We start from the raw sequence: 21831 nt of genomic DNA on the forward strand, positions 1-21831 counted from the left end.
TTGTAAATGTACTTGTTATGGTAGGAATTATTCCTTAATCACCTATGGAAGGGGTAGATTTTATTCTGTGTAATGATTTGGCTAGTGGAGACAGTAATGTGGCACCGACTGAATTGCAGCAGGTGGTTGATCATGCTGATCATAACTAGCTTCAGAAAATTACTGTGGCCAAAAATGAAACTCTTATTGCTGATAACAAGCAATTGAAAGAAAAAGTGATTAATGTAGAAAAACAACTTTCACGTGCGAAAGAGGAGTTTACTAATGAAAAAAAGAGAATTGGTGAGAACAATTGAGAAGCAGTCATGGAAAGTAGAACACTTGACTGAGGACTTGAAATGTCTAAATGATAAACTTGTAAAAGCAAACTTAACAAACGTCAGTCTTCACTTAAAACTTGATGCAATTCAAGCGTCAGTAGCCTCTATGAATTATCAGGGAAATGCCTTGAACAAGAAAAGGAATTGTTGGTAAATCAGAATAATTGGTTGAACGCAGAATAAAAATCAAAACTAACAAACTGTTAGAACTTCGCCATGTAAAGAGCAATGAGATTCTTGAACTTCAGTGAAATCTGGAGAAAATTAAGGGGAAGATGTGTGGCACTGAGTGTCACAGTTCAAAAGTTGTTCCTGTGAATAAGCATTCTTTGCTGAATTGGACTCTAGTTGAACAAAGAACTTATCCAAGTAAAACTACTGATATCAACCTCAGTAATGGACAACATGAAAACAACTAAAGTGCATGCAGAATTGGAAATTAAGAATTGTCAACAAAAAGGACTGAAAGAGCAAAATGGCCTGGAAAAATCAGTAACCAGAGACACTGAGTTACAAGTGATTGCTGGTGTTAATGTACAAAATACAGCAGTTGGAACCCAGGCAAGTAGGCAGATTGCAAAAAGCCATTCAAAACCTGTAGAGGAGTATACAAAAGAATTGAAGAGTTGGAATGAACTATGAAACTCGACAGGGAGAATATAATTGACATTGCTCAAAGAGAAGTGGAAAAGACCTGTTCGAAATGGGATTGTGAGAAACAACAATATCATAGAAAGTTTAAAGATCAAATCAAACAGGAGTAGGAACCCTTTTGTGTGAACATAAGCATCTCAATAACATCCTAGAAATGGCAATAAGAGATTTTGACCAGCGAAGAAATGAGATGTTAACTCACAAAAATGCTGTTTTAACTTTGTTAAATGAAATGAGAACTTACCGCATTTGAGTTCGGAAAATGAGCTTGAGGATGGAATTATGCCTACAGCTAATGAAAAAGACGATTGGGCTGTAGATTTAAATTAACCATTCTTTGCTGAGTTAAAGACTGGGAATAAATGGAAAAAGAAGCATAAGGCTTGAGTTATGATAATGCTATGATGTACAAATTCTAATAATCTTGTTACATTTATTGACTTTGTTTAAGTATGTTTTTGTAATTGTGCAATATGATGTATAATCAACAAGATAGAAAATTTGTTTGTATAATAGATCATAAGCTGGCTTTGAGGTTTATGATGTTAAGTTTGTGAGAGGTGGATAAGACCATTGTCAAGAAACCTTCATTGTTGTGAAGCTTTCTTTCCTCCAAAGGGAGATGTGTTAGGAAATAGAGATAGTTTAAGTAAGTTATATTTGTATTTGTGGGTATTGGGAATGAGTTTTAGCTTTAGTGTTAAATTTGATTTGTATTTCTGTATCTGTGTATTAAGGAAAGGTCAAATTGAGTTTTAGTTTCACTTTAAAAGGTGCATGCATTTTCTAATTAGAGTTTTATGACTGTTGTAGCTAAGTTAAACAAACAAGAGTAGAGAAACTGGGCTGCTGCCTAGTAACAGCGGTCTAGAAAGGCAGGTCCCTCCCACAGACACACACACAAGAAACTATAAACAACAGTTTTGGAAGCTGATTGAGTTCAGTTGGTTTTGAAAGTAGCTGCCAGAAGAGACTGGAGCAAAGGGGGCAGATAACCAGCCCCAAGCTAAGAAAAAACTCTAAAAATCAAGAAGAGTGGAACTGGAGAAAGTCCCAAAAAGACCTTCTAGCCAAAGGAAGGACCTGGAAAAGGTAGTGTTAAGTGAAGTTATGAGTGAGGGGCAGAGAAAGGCCCCAAGCTTTAAGCTTTAAGAGATAAAGGCTTGAGATGTCAGAAGGTCCAAAGAGACAACTGAAGGACGTTAATCTTTGCTATGGGCATGTGAAGCAGTGGTGTACTGTTGACAGCTGAATCAGTGAGAGAGAGTGCATGGAAGACAGCTTGACTGCATGTGGTGACCCACGGAAGAGGAACATTGGAAGGAGAGTTTGAAAACCTGGAGGTGGACCCTTGCGGAAGGAGCCTGAAAGAAAACATTGGTTTAGGAGAAGATTCCAAAGTGAGCCCTTGGAGAGTGGAGATTGGAAACCCTCGTGTGAAAAATGGAGTTCAGTGAGGCTAGTTGGCTCACAGTGACAAGAGTCTGGGGGGAGTTGAGGAGAGATCCATAGCATCTGTCTGGGGTGGCATCTGTCACTTGGTTTTAGAGTGTGATGTGCCTGACCATAGGTCACCAGTTAGTTTACATGGACTGTACTTGCTGTGAACATTAGAGTATAAAATTGCTTTTGTAACTTGTGTTATCCTTGCAAATCTGTATATATCTGTAAAGGTATGGTTGTGGGCGAAGGAGTATTTTGTGATATAGTCCATCTTTTCTTGTTTGATGAATGCTTTATGCTTTTGTTAAAAGTTCTTTAGCTGACTCTGGTGACTCTGTTCAGTAGCCCCTCTCCACGTATCCAAACAACCAAATAAAAGTTAGGATCTATCAATATAAAAGCAAAAAACTGTGGATGCTGGAAATCCAAAACAAAAATACCTGGAAAAACTCAGCAGGCCTAACAGCATCTGCGGAGAGGAATACAGTTAATGTGTAGGATCTATTAAGTTGGGTTCCACCCAGGGATCAGGCTTGCCCTGTGGTAACCTCAGCTGGGGATCATAACATGGAGAACACTCCATTTTTACCCACCAAGAATATTATACATCCAGCTGTACTCAAATACCCATCTGGGAGATTGCCATGAGAAGTGTCACTAAAAAATGACTAATTTAATGTCAAAATAAAAGCAAAAATATTGCAGATGCTAGAAATCTGAAATAAAAATAGAAAATGCTGGAAAAACTCAGCAGGTCTGAGAGCACCTGTGGAGAGTTAAAAACAGAGTTAAAGTTTAGAGTCTGTATGACCCTTCTTCAGCTCTGAAGAAGGTTCATACAGACTCAAAATATTAACTCTGTTTCTCCACAGATGCTGCCAGACCTGCTGAGTTTTTCCAGCATTTCCTGTTTTTATTACTAATTTAATGACCTTCAGGTCACCCAAGGTTGCAAGCTTAAGTATATATTTCTCCAAATTTAGTATCTTTAATGTTTCATTTTCCCCCAAAACTTCTTCAATAGCCTTTTTCATCATAGTACTGAGTTCCAATGCAACGTAACTGGCATCGGGACTTTTCTGAGAACATAGCCAATTTAACTGTCTGATCAAGTTTCTTGACTACTTTGTTTTTTCTTTGGATGCAGGACCATCTTTCTGTGATTACCTGGCCTGATTTATCAGGATACATGCAACACTTTCTAGATAGCATTGTTGATTCAAGGTTATTCCTGACCTATACTGATTAATGCCTAAGCTTATATATTAAAAGGCCCTTGAAGCCTGAATTCCAATCTCAAATTCTCCTTTGATCTTATTTTTAACAAATTGCATCAATTCCACAAAGCCTACCCATAGAAAATCATTGACATACATCATAAAGATGCCTGTGTGTTTCTTTTTGTGATACCAGTAGAACATTGCTGAATATGCTTTCAGTTGAATACAACCTACTTTCAGCAAGACCGAGTTAACCAAGAAATACTATCCCCTTGATGCATCATTCAATCCATAAACACATTTGTTTAGTTCCCACAGCTTCCCTTCTATGTCGCTTGCTTCTTTAGGTAGATCCAAAAACCACTTTCCTTTATAGCAATCAACCTACATTTCCAAGAATGTGGCCAGAGCTAAGAAAATTCTCAAGATTACTTTTCCTGCTGTGGAGAAATCCATTCCTACCTCTTGATTTCCATGTCTTTCTTAAAAACCCTGAGTCACTAGTCTTGCAATAACCTTACATGTCGCATCTGTGATTGCTGTTTCCCATACATATTCATCAGTGTAGTAAGGCTGGCTGTCCCCTATCTGGCACTTCAGAGTGGACACCAAATTCCTTCAAACTATCCAACTCTTTTTGTTTGACCTCTCTTATTAATTTATCTTGTTCTAATTTGTTTGCAGCCACCAAAGCTTCATGATTGTAAGGGCTTCTACATCTAGTAGTATTCATAGATTGTTTGATTGTCCTTGCTCTATTGCATAGCCTAGCCAAGCTATGGTCTATACTTGCCCTCCTATGTCTTTCTGGACCACTGTTACAGAATCTCTTCCTCCCATGATCAGAGGATCTGTCACCAGTACGTGATCGTTGACTAATCCCAAAGTCCTAATCCCTAATCCGGGTCCATTCATTGAATCCTCCTGGTATGTACATTACCCTAGTACTTACTTTAGGCAGTTGTCATTTGAGTACAATAGTCCTGTTCTGTGCATTAGTATTACCTTGTCTATCATCACCCTGCCCCTTATCTACCTTATTCTGTTCCTTGTAACTGCCAAATATTTGAATATATAAGGTACAGGATGCCTCATCACCTATTAATTGCTCAGATTCTAAAAGTTTATATTCAATCCTAATTAACAGAGATGAATGTACCTTAACAGTTTGACTACCGTGTCTTCCCACCCTATTGCCTTAACCAGACTTTTCCACTCTTTCTGACCATCTCTTTTATCGTTTACTAATTCCCCAGAATTAAAGTTTATCTCTGATGTTCTTATGTGATGCTATTAAGCTTGCCGAATTTTCTGAGAATTCTGCCTTGATGAATGCCCTTTTCCCTGCATATAGGATATTCAAATGCAAAGAAAAAGTGGAACCTAATTGTTGTCCCTTCTTGGGCCAGAGGATAATCACACAGCACAGAAGGTTACTTTGAAATTCCTCCCATAGATGATAGTCCCGAACCAATTGAAGCAAATTCTTTGCTTAGACTGCCCATGCTAGGGCAGATGTTAGCTTGCAAGTTGGTTACAAACAAAAAAACTGCGGATGCTGGAAATCCAAAACAAAAACAGAATTACCTGGAAAAACTCAGCAGGTCTGGCAGCATCGGCGGAGAAGAAAAGAGTTAACGTTTCGAGTCCTCATGACCCTTCGACAGAACTTGAGTTCGAGTCCAAGAAAGAGTTGAAATATAAGCTGATTTAAGGTGTGTGGGGGTGGGGGGGGGGTGGCAGAGAGAAAGAGAGAGAGAAGTGGAGGGGGTTGGTGTGGTTGTAGGGACAAACAAGCAGTGATAGAAGCAGATCATCAAAAGATGTCACCAACAATAGAACAAAAGAACACATAGGTGTTAAAGTTGGTGCTATTATCTAAACGAATGTGCTAATTAAGAATGGATGGTAGGGCACTCAAGGTATAGCTCTAGTGGGGGTGGGGAGAGCATAAAAGATTTTAAAATATTTAAAAATAATGGAAATAGGTGGGAAAAGAAAAATCTATATAATTTATTGGAAAAAAACGGAAGGGGGAAGCAGAAAGGGGGTGGGGATGGGGGAGGGAGCTCAAGACCTAAAGTTGTTGAATTCAATATTCAGTCCGGAAGGCTGTAAAGTGCCTAGTCGGAAGATGAGGTGTTGTTCCTCCAGTTTGCATTGGGCTTCACTGGAACAATGAAGCAAGCCAAGGACAGACATGTGGGCAAGAGAGCAGGGTGGAGTGTTAAAATGGCAAGCGACAGGGAGGTTTGGGTCATTCTTGCGGACAGACCGCAGGTGTTCTGCAAAGCGGTCGCCCAGTTTACGTTTGGTCTGTCCAATGTAGAGGAGACCACATTGGGAGCAACGAATGCAGTAGACTAAGTTGGGGGAAATGCAAGTGAAATGCTGCTTCACTTGAAAGGAGTGTTTGGGCCCTTGGACGGTGAGGAGAGAGGAAGTGAAGGGGCAGGTGTTGCATCTTTTGAGTGGGCATGGGGTGGTGCCATAGGAGGGGGTTGAGGAGTAGGGGGTGAAGGAGGAGTGGACCAGGGTGTCCCGGAGGGAGCGATCCCTACGGAATGCCGATAGGGGGGGTGAAGGGAAGATGTGTTTGGTGGTGGCATCATGCTGGAGTTGGCGAAAATGGCGGAGGATGATCTTTTGAATGTGGAGGCTGGTGGGGTGATAAGTGAGGACAAGGGGGACCCTATCATGTTTCTGGGAGGGAGGAGAAGGCGTAGGGGCGGATGCGCGGGAGATGGGCCGGACACGGTTGAGGGCCCTGTCAACGACCATGGGTGGAAAACCTCGGTTAAGGAAGAAGGAGGACATGTCAGAGGAACTGTTTTTGAAGGTAGCATCATCGGAACAGATGCGACGGAGGCGAAGGAACTGAGAGAATGGGATGGAGTCCTTACAGGAAGCGGGGTGTGAGGAGCTGTAGTTGAGGTAGCTATGTGAGTCGGTGGTTTGTAATGGATATTGGTGGACAGTCTATCACCAGAGATTGAGACAGAGAGGTCAAGGAAGGGAAGGGAAGTGTCAGAGATGGACCACGTGAAAATGATGGAGGGGTGGAGATTGGAAGCAAAATTAATAAATTTTTCCAAGTCCCGACGAGAGCATGAAGCAGCACCGAAGTAATCATCGATGTACCGGAGAAAGAGTTGTGGAAGGGGGCCGGAGTAGGACTGGAACAAGGAATGTTCCACATACCCCATAAAGAGACAGGCATAGCTGGGGCCCATGCGGGTACCCATAGCCACACCTTTTATTTGGAGGAAGTGAGAGGAGTTGAAGGAGAAATTGTTCAGCGTGAGAACAAAGTTCAGCCAGACGGAGAAGAGTAGTGGTGGATGGGGATTGTTCGGGCCTCTGTTCGAGGAAGAAGCTAAGGGCCCTCAGACCATCCTGGTGGGGGATGGAGATGTAGAGGGATTGGACGTCCATGGTGAAGAGGAAGCGGTTGGGGCCAGGGAACTGGAAATTGTTGATGTGACGTAAGGTGTCAGAGGAATCACGGAATTTGGTTAGTCAACTAAGATCTTATGCAGCATCTATTTGATCACCGTGTGATTTCTTTCAGAGCCCATTGCTGTAAGGGCTTTCGGCTGTGGTTCATAACTAAAATGTTCATATTTTTGCATGTCACTAAACTCATCTTTGGAAAATTAATTAGCTGTGATGGTGTCCTCTGATATTTTTAGCATATATCACATTTTCACTAATCTGTTCAATAATCTTTATGTATTCATTATCAACCACCTTTAGTAGGATTTTTATCTGTGACAAGAGGGATGAGCAAATTGTCGATGTAATTTTAAGACAATTTGCTTTTTTTCTCTCAAATTCCTATCATCTGATGCCATTAACACACTTTAATATTCTGCTTTAGACATGCTAGGTTTTGTTAAAGGGATGCAATATCATGTCCTAATTAGGGAAATTGCAAATCTGCTGCCTTTCCAGCTACAAATGCTTTATCATGTTGCATGTCAAGTTTCATTTGTGCCTTCTAAAAAATTTATTCATCGGATATGGGCTTCGCAGGCTGGGCCCGCATTTATTATCCATCCCTAGTTGCCTTTGAGAAGGTGGTGGTGAGCTGCCTTCTTGAACCGCCACAGTCCATGTGGTGTGGGTACATTCAGAGTGCTGTTAGGAAGGGAGTTCCAGGATTTTGACCCAGCGACAGTGAAGGAACGGCGATATATTTCCAAGTCAGGATGGTGAGTGACTCGGAGTGGAACTTCTAGGTGGTGGTGATCCCATCTATCTGCTGCCCTTGCCCTCCTAGATGGTAGTGGTTGTGGGTTTGGAAGGTGCTGTGGAAGGAGCCATGGTGAATTCCTGCAGTGCATCTTGTAGATACACACTGCTGCTATTGTGTGTTGGTGGTGGAGGGAGTGAATGTTTGTGAATGTGGTACCAATCAAGCGGGCTGCTTTGTCCTGGATGGTGTCATGCTTCTTGATTATTGTAGGAGCTGCAATCCTCCAGGCAAGTGGGGTGTATTCTATCACACTCCTGACTTGTGCCTTGTAGATGATGGACAGGTTTTGGGGAGTCAGGAGGTGAGTTACTCGTTGCACTATTCCTAGCCTCTGACCTGCTTTTGTAGCCACAGTATTTATATGGCTAGTCCAGTTCAGTTTCTGGTCAATGGTAACCCCCCAGGATGTTGATAGTGGGGGATTCAGTGATGGTAATGCCATTGAATAACATCAAGGGGCGATGATTGGATTCTCTCTTGTTGGAGATGGTCATTGTCTGACACTTGTATGGTGTGAATATTATTTGCCACTTGTCAGCCCAAGCCTGGATATTCTCCAGGTCATGCTGCATTTGAACATGGACTGCTTCAGTATCTGAGGAGTCACGAATAGTGCTGAACATTGTGCAATCATCAGTGAACATCCCCACTTCTGACCTTATGATGGAAGTAATGTCATTGATGAAGCAGCTGAAGATGGTTGGGTCGAGGCCACTACCCTCAGGAACTCCTGCAGTGATGTCCTGGAGCTGAGATGACTGACCTCCAACAACTACAACCATCTTCCTTTGTGCTAGGTATGACTCCAACCAGCAGAGAGTTTTCCCCCTGATTCCCATTGACTCCAGTTTTGCTAGGGCTCCTTGTTGCCACACTCTGTCAAAAGCTGCCTTGATGTCAAGGGAAATCACTCTCACTTCACCCCGGGAGTTCAGCTCTTTTGTCCATGTTTGAACCAGGGCTGTAATGAGGTCAGGAGCTGAATGGCCCTGGCGGAACACAAACTGGGCGTCAGTGAGCAGGTTATTGCTAAGCAAGTGCCGCTTGATAACACTGTTGATGACCCCTTCCATTACTTTACTGATGATGGAAAGTAGACTGATGGGGTGGTAATTGGCCAGGTTGGATTTGTCCTGCTTTTTGTGTGGAGGACATACCTGGGCAATTTTTCACATAGCGGGTAGATGCCAGTGTTGTAGCTGTACTGGAACAACTTGGCTAGGGCCGCGGCAAGCTCTGGAGCACAAGTCTTCAGTACTATTGTCAGAATATTGTCAGGGCCCATAGTCTTTGCAGTATCCAGTGCCTTCAGCTGTTTCTTGATATCACATGGAGTGAATCAAATTGGCTGAAATCTGGCATCTGTGATGCTGGGGACCTCCGGAGGAGGCTGAAATGGATCATCCACTCGTCACTTCTGGCTGAAGATTGTAGTAAATGCTTCAGCCTTACCTTTTGTACTGATGTGCTGGGCTCCTCCATCATTAAGGATGGGGATATTTGTGGAGCCTCCTGCTCCAGTGAGTTGTTTAATTGTTCACCGCCATTCACGACTGAATGTGGCAGGACTGCAGAACTTAGATCTGATCCATTGGTTGTGGGATCGCTTAGCCCTGTCTATCACTTGCTGCTTATGCTGTTTGGCATGCAAGTAGCCCTGTGTTATAGCTTCACCAGGTTGTCACCTTATTTTTAGGTATGTCTGGTGCTGCTCTAGGCATGCCCTCCTGCACTCTTCATTGAACTAGGGTTGACCCCCTGGCTTGATGGTAATGGTAGAGTGGGGGATACGCTGGGCCATGAGGTTACAGATTGTGTTCAAGTACAACTCTGCTGCTGCTGGTGGCCCACAGCGCCTCATGGATGCCCAGTCTTGAGTTGCTAGATCTGTTCAAAATCTATACCATTTAGAACAGTGGTAGTGCCACACAATGGAGGGGTATCCTCAATGTGAAGGCTGGACTTCATCTCCACAATGGCTGTGCAGTGGTCACTCTTACCAATACTGTAATGGACTGATGCATCTGCGGCAGACAGGTTGGTGAGGATGAGGTCAAATATGTTTTTCCCTCTTGTTGGTTCCCTCACCACCTGCTGTAGACCCAGTCTAGCAGCTATGTCCTTTAGGACTCGGCCAGCTCAGTCAGTTGTGCTGCTCCCAAGCAACTCTTGCTGTTGTACATTGAAGTCCCCCAACCAGAGTGCATTCTGCGCCCTTGTCACCTTCAGTGCTTCCTCCAAGTGTTTTTCGACATGGAGGAGCACTGATTCGTCAACTAAGGGAGGGCGGTACGTGGTAATCAGCAGGAGGTTTCCTTGCCCATGTTTGACCTGATGCCATGAGACTTCATGGGGTCCGGAGTCGATGTTGAGAATTCCGAGGGCAACTCCCTCCTGGCTGTATATCACTGTGCTGCCACCTCTGCTGGGTCTGTTCTGCCGGTGGGACAGGACATATCCAGCGATGGTCATGTCTGGGACATTATCTGTAAGGTATGATTCCGTGAGGATGACTATGTCAGCTCTCCCAATTTTGGCACTATCCCCCAGATGTTAGTAAGGAGGACTTTGCAGGGTCGACAGGGCTGAGATAGCCGTTGTCATTTCCGGTGCCTAGGTTGATGCTGGGTGGTTCGTCCAGTTTCATTCCTTTTTTGTGACTTTGTAGCGGTTTGTAACAACTGAGTGGCTTGCAGTCAACCACATTGTTGTGGGTCTGGAGTCACGTGTAGGCCAGACCAAGTAAGGGTGACAGATGGGTTTTTGGAACAATCGACAATGGTTTCATGGTCATCATTGGACATTTAATTCCAGATTTTTATTGAATTCAAATTCCATCATCTGCCGTGATGGAATTTGAACCCAGATCCCTACAGCATTACCCTGGGTCTCTGGATCAGTAGTCCAGTAACAATACCACACACCATCGCCTCCCCGCAGATGGCTTGCTCAGTAGGAAGAGTATCTCACTAGACACCATACCTGTACTAATAAAGTGACTTACTCCAGCTAATTCTGTATGGAACCACCACTCTTTTCAGCCACCACCCCTTTTATGGGGTTCAGGTAATTCCCTGGAGTTGCGATTGACTGGGTCCCTACCATGTCCCATCTCCCTTCACCTGTTTGCTCCACACAGTGCATGAAGCTGATGCTCTGCTGAAAAATTCTCAACTGCTCCCATTTTTAAGCTCTTAATGAGTTCCTTAACCAGCTCATTTTAAGGTTTTTCATCTGTCTTGAGCATGATGTGCTACACAGTCTTCAATTTACCCAAGGCTCTGAGGAGTGCGCTGAATTCCTTTCTAAATTCATTATCTTGTGCTTGTTCATTGACTTCACTGACTTTCAGAATCAAATTCAAAGCTATGCAGCTGTTTCTGCTCAACCAAGAGCATTCTTGATTCTGAATAACATATAATGTCTCAGAAATTTTCTTATCTTTGTACTTTACTGTTGCATCAAGCTGACCTTTAACATTAAGCTTGATCCCTCCTGGACCTTAGAGTTGAATAGAGGAAGGTTGCAGAGTTATTTTGATCAGTCATGAAACTCTGCCAGATAAAACTGAGACACTAGCTCCGGTGTTCAATTTGATCTTAGTAGGATGTTCATTGACTTCAATGTTAGCACCCCAGTATTGGCCTTTATTTTCCTTTATGTTTCCTAGGAAGCTGATTTCCTGTTGTCAGGTTCTTGAACTTCTTGAATGGAGGTTCCTTCAGCAGATATTCCCTTCTGTCCTGTTAACACAGATTTCCTGGAATGGCAGACTGCTTTAAAATGGCCTGTCTTGCCACACGCATGGCACTGTGCAATTTGGGCAGGACATTCTTTGTGCCTGTGGACTTTCTTCCCGCCACAGTGGGGACATTGGGAAATGGCGGTTGGCACCTTGTCAGGGCATTTCCCCGGTTTCTGCATTGCTATACTTTTGGTTTTACAACCCTCAAACTGAATGACTTCATCGGGCTGTTCCTGGAGGATTTCCCTCGCATATTTTACAAAGACTCTATTCTGCCTCCGTTCTTTGGCTTGTCTGGCCAATTGTATAGCTTCACTAAAATCTTCCTGAGATTGTAAAAAGAGAGGTTTTCATCTAAAGCACCCACGACTGTTTTATCTCTGATCAGATGGTCTTTTTTTTTGTTCGGTACTCACAATCGTCAGCTAGATGGTACAATTCTTTGATGAATGAGTTGATCGCTTCGCCCTGTTTTTGATTGTGTCAATTAAATTTTGTCCTCTCTATCACAATAATTCTACGGAGACTGAAGTATGAGTTTAAAGCTCTGATGACTTCCTTGTAGGTAACTGTGTCTTTGTTCACCACCTGTCTGGCCAGCACATCGTCTGCAATGCTCCCGACAGCATGTAACAAAGTGCTAACTTGGTCTTAGTTATTTTTTACTCGCGAGACCTGAGGCGTTGCAGTACCAGTTTAAACACCTTTGCCAATTTTGCCATTGCTCAGCCTGCCAGGGACCCTCTAGGTTTTGTAATGATTCTGGGAAAGGTAAAGTGGTAGCCGTTTCTCACCCTGGGTTGAGGTTCCTTTTCTTGCGCTGCTTGTCTTGCTAGTCGCTGGACTATCCCTGTGTCTTTCATATCTGGTGTAATTGCTGGGTTGACCTTGAAGTCCACTGCTCTGTGTTATTGCTGGATTTCTCACCAGCTTTTCCTGCCTTTTCCCACTGTTCCTCTGTGTGTGTAATCACTGCTACCACCGTCTATTATTGTGGGTTTGCCTCAGGATTCTTTGGTTTCTTAATCAAGAAGAGATCTTGCTGGAGGCAATGGTCTTTTGTTTAAAACACCTTCATTTACATCATTAACTATTTACAATGTTATAGAACATAAGGAGATAGCTACAGCTCCTGTATAAATTGCTTCTCACTCATCTTCTCTCAGTGAGTAACATCACTATAAGATAGCTCCTTATGCACATGCTCAGTAGCTATCATTAGAGTTAACTCTTTCCTCGACAATTAAACAACTAACCGGAAGCTGCACAAGTATCCCCATCTTCAAACTCGGGGGAGTCAAACCCATCAGTGCAAAAAACAAGGCTGAAGCGTCTGCAACCATCTTCAGCTAAAAGAACCTCCTCCCGATGTCCCCAGTATCACAGATGCCAATCTTCAGCAAATTTAATTCAGTCCGTGTGATATCAAGAAATGCCTAAGGCACTAGATACTGAAAAGACCATGGCAGTAGTACTTGTCGTAAAACTATCATATTTTTCATAATATTATTGAGGTTTATTGCAAAGTAGATTTATGAGTATGAGCATGTATGTTCCTGTCTGTGTGATTTAATTGAATTGGAGTCAGATATACTGCAAGGTTGAAATTATCAAAAGAAATTAGGTGTAAAAGGCATTTGAAATGCTAATGTGTAAACGTGGATAGGGCAGCATGTAGGGTGTGAAGTAAATTTGCATTTTTAGATAAGTGAAGGAGTTGTTTAGGTTTCAAAGGGATGATAGGATGTTTACAACTAACAAGATAAACAAGGCCAAGCAGTATGTTTATTTTTCTCAAAGGTACTGGCTATATTGGCAACATGAAAAATTTTTATATAATGGGAAAAGTAAATTTCCAAAGACATATAGAACAATTTACAGATTTAAGAGAGAGAAACATATATAAAAAAGGATGGAAAACTATGTTGAGGGGCCATATAAGATCTAAAAGGACAGTGTAAAACAGCCTTGGGAAAAAAGCCTCTAGCCATTTGTGCAGAAGTCTGCACTGTCAAGTAACCAAAGTTGGAGAAACACCTTTGGAATTCCACTGTTGTGTTGGTGCTGTGGTAAACTTGCTGGATTGCTTATCTAAATTTAAAATCTATTTTGGACTGTTGCTTTAAAGTGTAGTTGGAAGTCAGGTTAATTAGAAATTTTAGGATTTGTTATAGAATTAAGTAACTATAATCTTATGTATGTGCTTGAAATCTTTGCTTTTGTTAATAAATATTTTAATTTAATTTTTTAAATCTCTAAAGTGGACACATTACTTCTGAATTCATTGCACAAATCATCTCGTAATAATTACAAATTGCAAAACCATTGTGATAGCATGGCCAAGTTTCCCTTGTGGATTTGGTCCGCCTGGCACACATCACCACTAATGTCATAACATACTGAAGACTCCAGGACTAGCCGTGTCCAGAGCCAAGCTGTTTCAGTACAGCTACAACACTGTCATCTACCTGACAATGTGGCAAATTGCCAAGTATGTCCTGTCCACAAAAAGCAGGACAAATCCAACCTGGTCAATTATTGTCCATTGAGCCTCCTCTCAGTCATCAGCAAAGTGATGGAAGGTGTTGTCAACAGTGCTATCAAGCAGCACTTACACAGTTCACTGACTCTCCATTTGGATTCCACCAGGGACACTCGGCTACTGACCTAGTTATAGCATTAGTCCAAACATGGACAAAAGAACTGAACTTAAGAGGGGAGGTGAGAGTGACTACCTAGCATGAACATGGTTTTGGTTGTTGGAGATCAATCATCTCAGTCCCAGGACATTGCTGCAGGACTTCCTCAGAGTAGTGCCCAACTATCTTCAGCTACTTTATCAATGATCTTCCCTCCATTCATGACTCGATCCTTAGCTACTGAAGCAGTCCTTGTCCATATACAGCAGGACCTGGATAACATTCAGGCTTGGGCTGATAATTGGCAAGTAACATTTGTACCACACAAGTGCCAGGTTATGACCATCTTCAACAAGACATAATCTAACCGTCTCACTTCCATTCAATGGCATTACAATTGCTTGATCCACCACTATCAACATCCGGGGGTTACCATTGACCAGAAATCTAAACTGGACTAGCCATATAGATACTGTGGCTACAAAAGCAGGTCAAAGTTTGGCAATTTTGTGACAAGTAACTCATCTCCTGACCCTCCAAAGACTGTCCACCACCTATAAGTCACAAGCCAGGAGTGTGATGGAATATTCTCCATTTGCCTGAATGAATGTGGCTCTAACAACGCTCAAGAAGTTCGACATCATGCAGGATAAAGCAGCCTGCTAGATTGGCACTCCATCCACCTTGTTAAACATTCACTCCCTTCACCACTGACACACAGTAGCAGCAATGTGTACCATCTACAAGATGTTCTGCTGCAATTTGTCACGCTCCCTTCAACAGCACTTTCCAAATTTGCAATCTCTACCACCTGGAAGGACAAAGACAGCAGATGCATGGGAACACTACCACCTGCTTATGTTGGTTCATGTTTGTGTGTGTTCCCCTCCATGCCACACACCATCTTGACTTAGAACTAAATCGTCATTCCTCCACTGTCACTGGGCCAAAATCCCATGTTATGGTACACCAGGTTGCCCAAATCCACAAGGGAAACTTGGCCATGCTATCACAACCATTTTGCAATTTGTACCTATTACAAGAAGGTTTGTGCATTGAATTCAGAAGTAATGAGTCCACTAAAGCCTTTAGAGATTTTACAATTTAAATTAAAATATTTAATAACAGACGAAAAAAATAAAACACATACACACGATTACAATTACACGGCTACTTAATATAACAATTCCCCAAATTCCTAGTTAACCAGACCCTCAACTGCACACCCCCTTTAAGACAACAGTCCAAAAAATAGATTTTAAGTTTATAGCGACAATCCAGCAAGGTTACCACAAGCACCCACTCTTGTGAAATTCCAAAGCCTTTTAACATGACTTATGGAACAGCAGACTTCTGCAAAGTGGTTAGAGGCTTTCCCCAAGTCTATTTCACATGGTGTACTTTTCAGATATTACATGACCACACCTCACACAGCCTTCCATCCTTCTTTAAATATATTTCTTCCTCTTTAATCTGTAAACCCCATTGTTCCCACATGTCTTTGGAATTTTCTTTTCCCATAATATAAAACTCTTTTATATGTCATTATGGTCAGCACTTTCGGGAAAATCAACATAATAACCTGCCTTATGTATCCCGTTAGTTGTAAACATCCTACCAAGTTTCTTTGGAAACCAAACACCTCTCCAAATTTCATTCACACCATATCTGCTGAGACTTTACCCTCTTCACTCATTAGCATTTCACATGCGCTTTCACCTAACTCTTTTGATAATTCCAAGCTTACAGCCTATCCATCTCTAAGTTAATTAAATCAGCCACACAGACAAAACCATCCACACACACACACAAACATAAGCCAACTTTACAACACCCCCACGATAATATTATGTAAAATATGATAGTTCTGTGACACCTGGAACTCCCTTCCTAACAGCACCGTGGGTGTAACTATAGCATATGGACTGCAGCCGTTCAAGAAGATGGCTCACCACCACCTTGTCAAGGTCAATTAGGGATGGGCAATAAATGCTGGCCTAGCCAGTGATGCATCCCGTGAAAGAATAAAACAAGGTAGAACTTCCTTTTCAGTCACTCCTGAATTCCTGCATCTGGGCTCAGCTGAGGGAAACTCAGCTCAGCTGCTCTGCACATGGCACCTCCTCCTCCTCCCCGTTAGAGTAGTGCTCATCTGTCTCCCAATGCCACCCTATGTAATTGTGTGCAAGGACCCACCAAACTGAGTGCATCTGTGCTAGTGGATAGTGAACTTGTAAGGTGTGACAGTGCTTCTTTGAATCTTTGATGGTGATCCTAGCCCACTGATGGAGAGGGTGAATGTCTCTTTGGTTGGGTATCTTCATCTGTGGGAGACATTAAAAGACATCATGAGAGTAGCCTTGGAGGACATTGCTTAGGCTTCCCAATGCAACTCAGGCTGAAATTTTCCGCCCGTGTTGGCATCGGGTATCATGATGGACATGAGCGGACAATATAGCGAGAAGGCCAAAAATCGGTTTTACTCCATCTTGAAACCAGTTTGCCATCATCCGATTTGCCTTCAATGGACAGCCACCTTTCCCTCCATCCAACGTCAAGAACCTAATTTCAATGCACTTGCATCTCATCATCTTGCCTGCTCGCCAGAATCGTTCCCCTATGTCAAATTTACTGCCCACATTGGGGCGAAAACGCATCGACCCAGAACATGTCTGGACAAGTGTCTCATGCAGAAGTTGGGACTTAACATTAGGGCCTTGCTCACATAGCTGACACCAAAGGAGCAGAAGATGCTGGAGCCCTACAGCTACTGGACGCTGAAGGAACACGTGCATCACATGCTGAGTGGATCCTCATGGACATGGCTCTGCCGCAAAGCAGCTCACGGAAGGTGGGAGGTCACTGTTGATGTTTGAGTTCTGCTTCGGAACATCACGATCTTGGCCAGGGAGAGGAGCCCAGAGAGAAGAAGTCTGGGGGAGGAAGGAGTTTGGAGGGGGAAGGAGTCAAGAGGGAAGAAGCAGGTCAGAGGGGGGAAGGAGTATCGGAGGAAGAGGGAGTCCGGGGGAGGAAGGAGTCCGGGCGGAGGAAGGAGTAAAGTGGAGGAGGGAGTAAGGGGGTGAATGTCCAGGTGAAGTGCAAGGGATGGGTCAGTTGAGTCAATGTCTGCGTCCTGGGGAGCAAATGGAGGGTGGGCATGATAGAAAGGAATGGTGTGAGAGGAGGCAGAGTGAGCCAAAAGGGTGGAAGGCTGAAGGTGCGACAGTAGCAGTAGAAAGGATTGCAAGGGTTCACAGGCAGACACGGATCCTGGGGGTGGGAGTAGAAGGTCGGGGAGGTCAATGTGGATGGGGGTGGGATTCTCAGGAAGATAGGAATCGTGCACGTTCACCTGGACATCCTAGAAAGAAAAGGGTTCTGGTAGGTAGGTGATGGTGGGGAGGTCAGGTGATGTCAAGGGAGTCAACAGTGATAGGGAAAGAACATGGGTGACTGGGGGAGGGGAAAGTACGAGGGAGCTGAGAAGAAACTTGACAACTACCATGGATGTCGAAAGTGAATAAAGCCTTGTGTCAGATCGGTACAGGTGCTGCTTGCAAGTGTGATCAGTGGCTGGGCAGAGATGTAGGTCAACTCAGATGGACCACTGAATGGGTTTTTCAGTCCGTAGTAGAGTTTTACTTGGAGCTGGTGTACTTGGTCACTGCCTTTGTCCCTGTCGACACGGCGTGCTTGGTCAGTTCCCTGGGCAGCAGCAAGCACACAGTGGTCCCAGAAGCTGATGGTGCTGCCCTTGTTGTAATGGGCCAGGCAGGAAATCTCACCCCCGATGCACTCAAAAATATCATTCATGAACGAGTTCATGATGCTCATGGCCTTGGAGGAGATGCTGGTGTCGGGGTGGGCCTGCTTTGTCACTTGGTAGATGTAGATGTAATAACTCTCCTTCCTCGACCTTTGCTGCTTCTTGCCGCCCTTTGCTGATGATTTCTTTAAGGCTTTCTTGGCTCCCTTCTTGGGAGCTGGTTTTTTTCTCATCAACCATCTTCAGTTTCAGACAACAAGTAGCATGGAAGATGCTCGGGACATTGAGATGAGTGTAATAGAGGAAGACTCCGCTTGCGTGGGAGAATGCTTGCACAAGGTTCCCAAAGGCCCTGCCCCCCACACACTACTCCCTCCAGAATCACTTGTGGTCAAGCTGTGTGCAGCTGAACTGCCAGTGGAAGGGGTAGGGGGGAATGCAGGGGGAGAATTCACAAAGCTTGTAAATGAAGCTGAAAGAAACCATTACACATTATTCAGTGAAAGTGAATATATTTTCAGATTGTAAAATGACAAAATGTGTTCACCCATGCAACCAACTGTGATCAGAAATTCTTAACTTTTCTAGGCTTACCACTTTTTCTAGGTGCTGCCCTGACATCCACAGGAGTGGTGGAGACAGCTTGTGCAATAGTTGGCCTTGTTGCCTTTGATGATTTCTGTGTGTGTCCTTTGGAGAGCCAAGGCTTTGAGGGCCCCCGCTTGCTTTGGCTGTCCTTCTGTGGGCCAGCTGCTCCCTTTCTGGTGATAGAGGACAAGGTTGAGTGGGTCACAGGCAAAGGGGACTTGGAAGAGAGGACGGCCTCTGCGATTCCTGAGTGAATAATCCAGGGGTGTCCAACTGCTGTTCCTTCTCCCTTTGGGTGTCTGAGGGCAGCTGCCTGACTCCTTGAGGAGAAGGAGCATCTGGAGGGATGTCAAGGTGCCCCATTTCCCTCTCACATTGCCACTGCAGGAACTCACCCATGGCAATTGCGATGGAGTGCAGGACCAGGGTCTCCATCCTTCCCAAGGAGACCTCCACTTCACCACTCTAACCCTAACTTCATCAGAGAGTAGGCGGATGCACTTCTTCGACTCGCAGTTGTGTTGAGAGCGGGATGATGTGGTGCAGGATCCTCACGTGGGTGTTCGCCATTGACCTCACCGCTGCCGCAGGCACGATCCACGTCCTCACCAGTCAGTGCAATGTCACGCTCCTCAAAGTGAGTGAGGGGTCTAACGTGGGCCACTCCAGCACCGGTCTGGGACCCCTCCTTGCTGTTGTGAGCCAGCTTCTCCTGCATGAAAACAGATGGAGAGAATGTGAGCGGACCCATGGCACTGCGGGGAATGTTTGTCTGGTGAGTGGAGCCATGGACAGGATGAGGACGTGAGCTCCAGAGGATATGAGTCTGATGGAGATGTGAGGGTGTGTGTGAGAGTTAGTGGTTTTGTCCCTTGAAGTCTGAGATCCCTGTGGATGTGTGATGGGTTTGTGAGTGTGTGAGTTGAGAGTGATGAGGTGGTTGAGAGCATTCATCCTCTTCCTGCATTGGATGGCTGACCTCCTCTGTGCTCTGGTGTCGCTGATTGCCATTGCCACCGCTTCCCAGGTTGGATTGGTGACTCTGGTCGACCTCCTGCGGCCAGAGTGGGGCATAGTGGCAGCCTTCCATTATGTCCAGGAGGTGCCCCGGAGAGGTGTCACTAAATTTGGGGGCTGCTGACTTCTTTGTTTTCGGGGCCATCTGTCACCTGGAGCAGTCCTGGTTTGAAGACACGACGTTGGCATGCGCTCTGGTGCATTTTAAATATGGCGCCTGAAGTGTGGAAGTGCTGAGTTCAAGGTATGGAGGGGAAATCCAAGCCTGCCCGCCAGTGAGCCGGTGTGTTCCCTGTGAATGCATTATTAAAAAGATTGGGAATGGAACGATACAGCACGAAAAGCCGCCATTGCAGCCAGCGGGTAAAACGTTCTTTATTGCGCCAGCTACCTCACAGTGCAAATCTAGGACGATTCTGCCTTCAGTGCTTGGCATGATGTTGATTATGGTGGTGTCCAATACACCACCTTAATGTGTGCTTTGCCTCTGTAATCACCATCTTCACCATGCTTGCACATTTTGTCAGGGCGACTTCCTCATGGGCTACGATCCTGGCTATTTCCATCGCTTTATGTTCCATTGGTGTGATGATCCCTCTTTCGGGCATTATGTACCCATTTTTCCTGCAAGGACAAAAGAGAGTGAGATGAGGCATTGCTGTCCTCTAAAGCCAATGCAGTTGTTCAAATTCATTGGAGGATCCATGTTTCAGTTGTGGCACGTCCTCAGTAAGACTATGGCTCAGAGCCATTCTGAAGGATCAGTAAGTGGCCTGTACACACATTCCTCCCATGTTCGGGAGCAGCGTGTGGTCTGATCACTCCTCAGCTGGTGTGTCTCCTGGAGGGTGAATACCCAGAGGTTTAGAGGTAGTACTCACCTTGCCAGTTTGTATCAGGTCATTGAACCTTTTCCTGCACTGGATCCAGGTTCTTCCCGCAACACTTCTGCCACTGACAGTGGCAACAATCTTCATCAATGCCTGCTTTGTCTGTTTGGATTGCCTTCTCCTTCCACCCTCTGGGAAGGGGACATCCCTCCTCTCCTCTCCCCCTTGGCCTCCCCCATCACCTTGAGGTTCACATCTGAAAAATGAGGGACTGCCCTAACCTGGATTCCAGGCTTCCAGCTCTCCTGAGACATCTTGAAAATGAAGTTTTCTGTGATAATTCACTGTCCAATCATAACAGTGAAACAGCGGCCATTATGTTTAAACCAGGCGTGCACTTGAGTTGGCCTGCCACTGTTCCCACTCTTACGGCCATTCATTGGCTGCCAAACCCTCCTTAATATCAATTAAGAAGCCATCCCCATGAAGCCCTGGACCCATATCTGTTTCCTCCCAGGGTCAGTTCACGATCTGGATACAGTCCCGACTTCCATTTCTGGCCTCCACAGCTAAGATCCAGCCCTATGACTATGTCAGGTTGTAGCTTGTCTAGTCTGTGGAACAACTCTCCTAATAACAACAACAATAACTTGTATTTATATAACACATTTAATGTAATAAAATGTCCTGAGGCGATTCATGGAAGTGTTAAAAAGCAAACATGGACACCAAGCCGTATAAGGTAATATTAGGGAAGAGGGTCAAAAGCTTGGTCAAAGGGATAGGTTTTAAAGAGCATCTAAAAAGAGGAAGGAGAAATAGTTTGGTTTAGGAAGGGAATTCCAGACCTTAGGGCAAGACTTCCCAAACTGTGGCTGCCATGGAGCTACAACTGAGTGTTAACAGCTGCGAGGCCCCTTTAAATCCTTGTGTTTTTTTTAATAGTAGGCATGGCCTAACTGACCAATCATTGAGGCTTGATTTCTATTCTGAAAAAGCCAGTGAAAAGGTAGTGGTTTTTATTTAAAAAAACTCAGCTCAAACAGCCCCTTGCTCTCATGGCCCATGCCACCCTCCACTCTCACAGCTCCTACCTTCCCCCCTGCCCATCAACTCCCCCCCAGCTCACACCCTAGGGTCACAGCAATTTTCAAGCCTCAAAATGGGGTCACAGTAGGCAAAGGTTTGGGAAGCACTACTTTAGGCAGCTGAAGGCACAGTGGAGCAATTAAAGTCGAGATGCTCAAGGGGCCAGAATTAGAATTAATAAGTTTAATTATAACTAAACAATACCTGTCGCACTGAAAATTTACCTTTTCAAATTGGAACCTCATTCACTCAGGTCTTAATT

At 44.3% G+C, this 21831-nt stretch overlaps 1 protein-coding gene and 1 pseudogene across 1 annotated transcript in view; one reads left to right on the forward strand and one right to left on the reverse strand.

Moving 5' to 3' along the window:
- ppp1r42 (protein phosphatase 1, regulatory subunit 42) overlaps positions 1 to 21831 on the forward strand; it is a 125875-nt gene that overhangs the window by 97107 nt on the left and 6937 nt on the right. The window lies entirely within an intron of this gene.
- On the reverse strand, positions 17918 to 20916 carry LOC121279116 (annotated as a pseudogene).

The sequence above is a fragment of the Carcharodon carcharias genome, chromosome 6 (assembly GCF_017639515.1).
Source record: "Carcharodon carcharias isolate sCarCar2 chromosome 6, sCarCar2.pri, whole genome shotgun sequence".
Lineage (NCBI taxonomy): Eukaryota > Metazoa > Chordata > Chondrichthyes > Lamniformes > Lamnidae > Carcharodon > Carcharodon carcharias.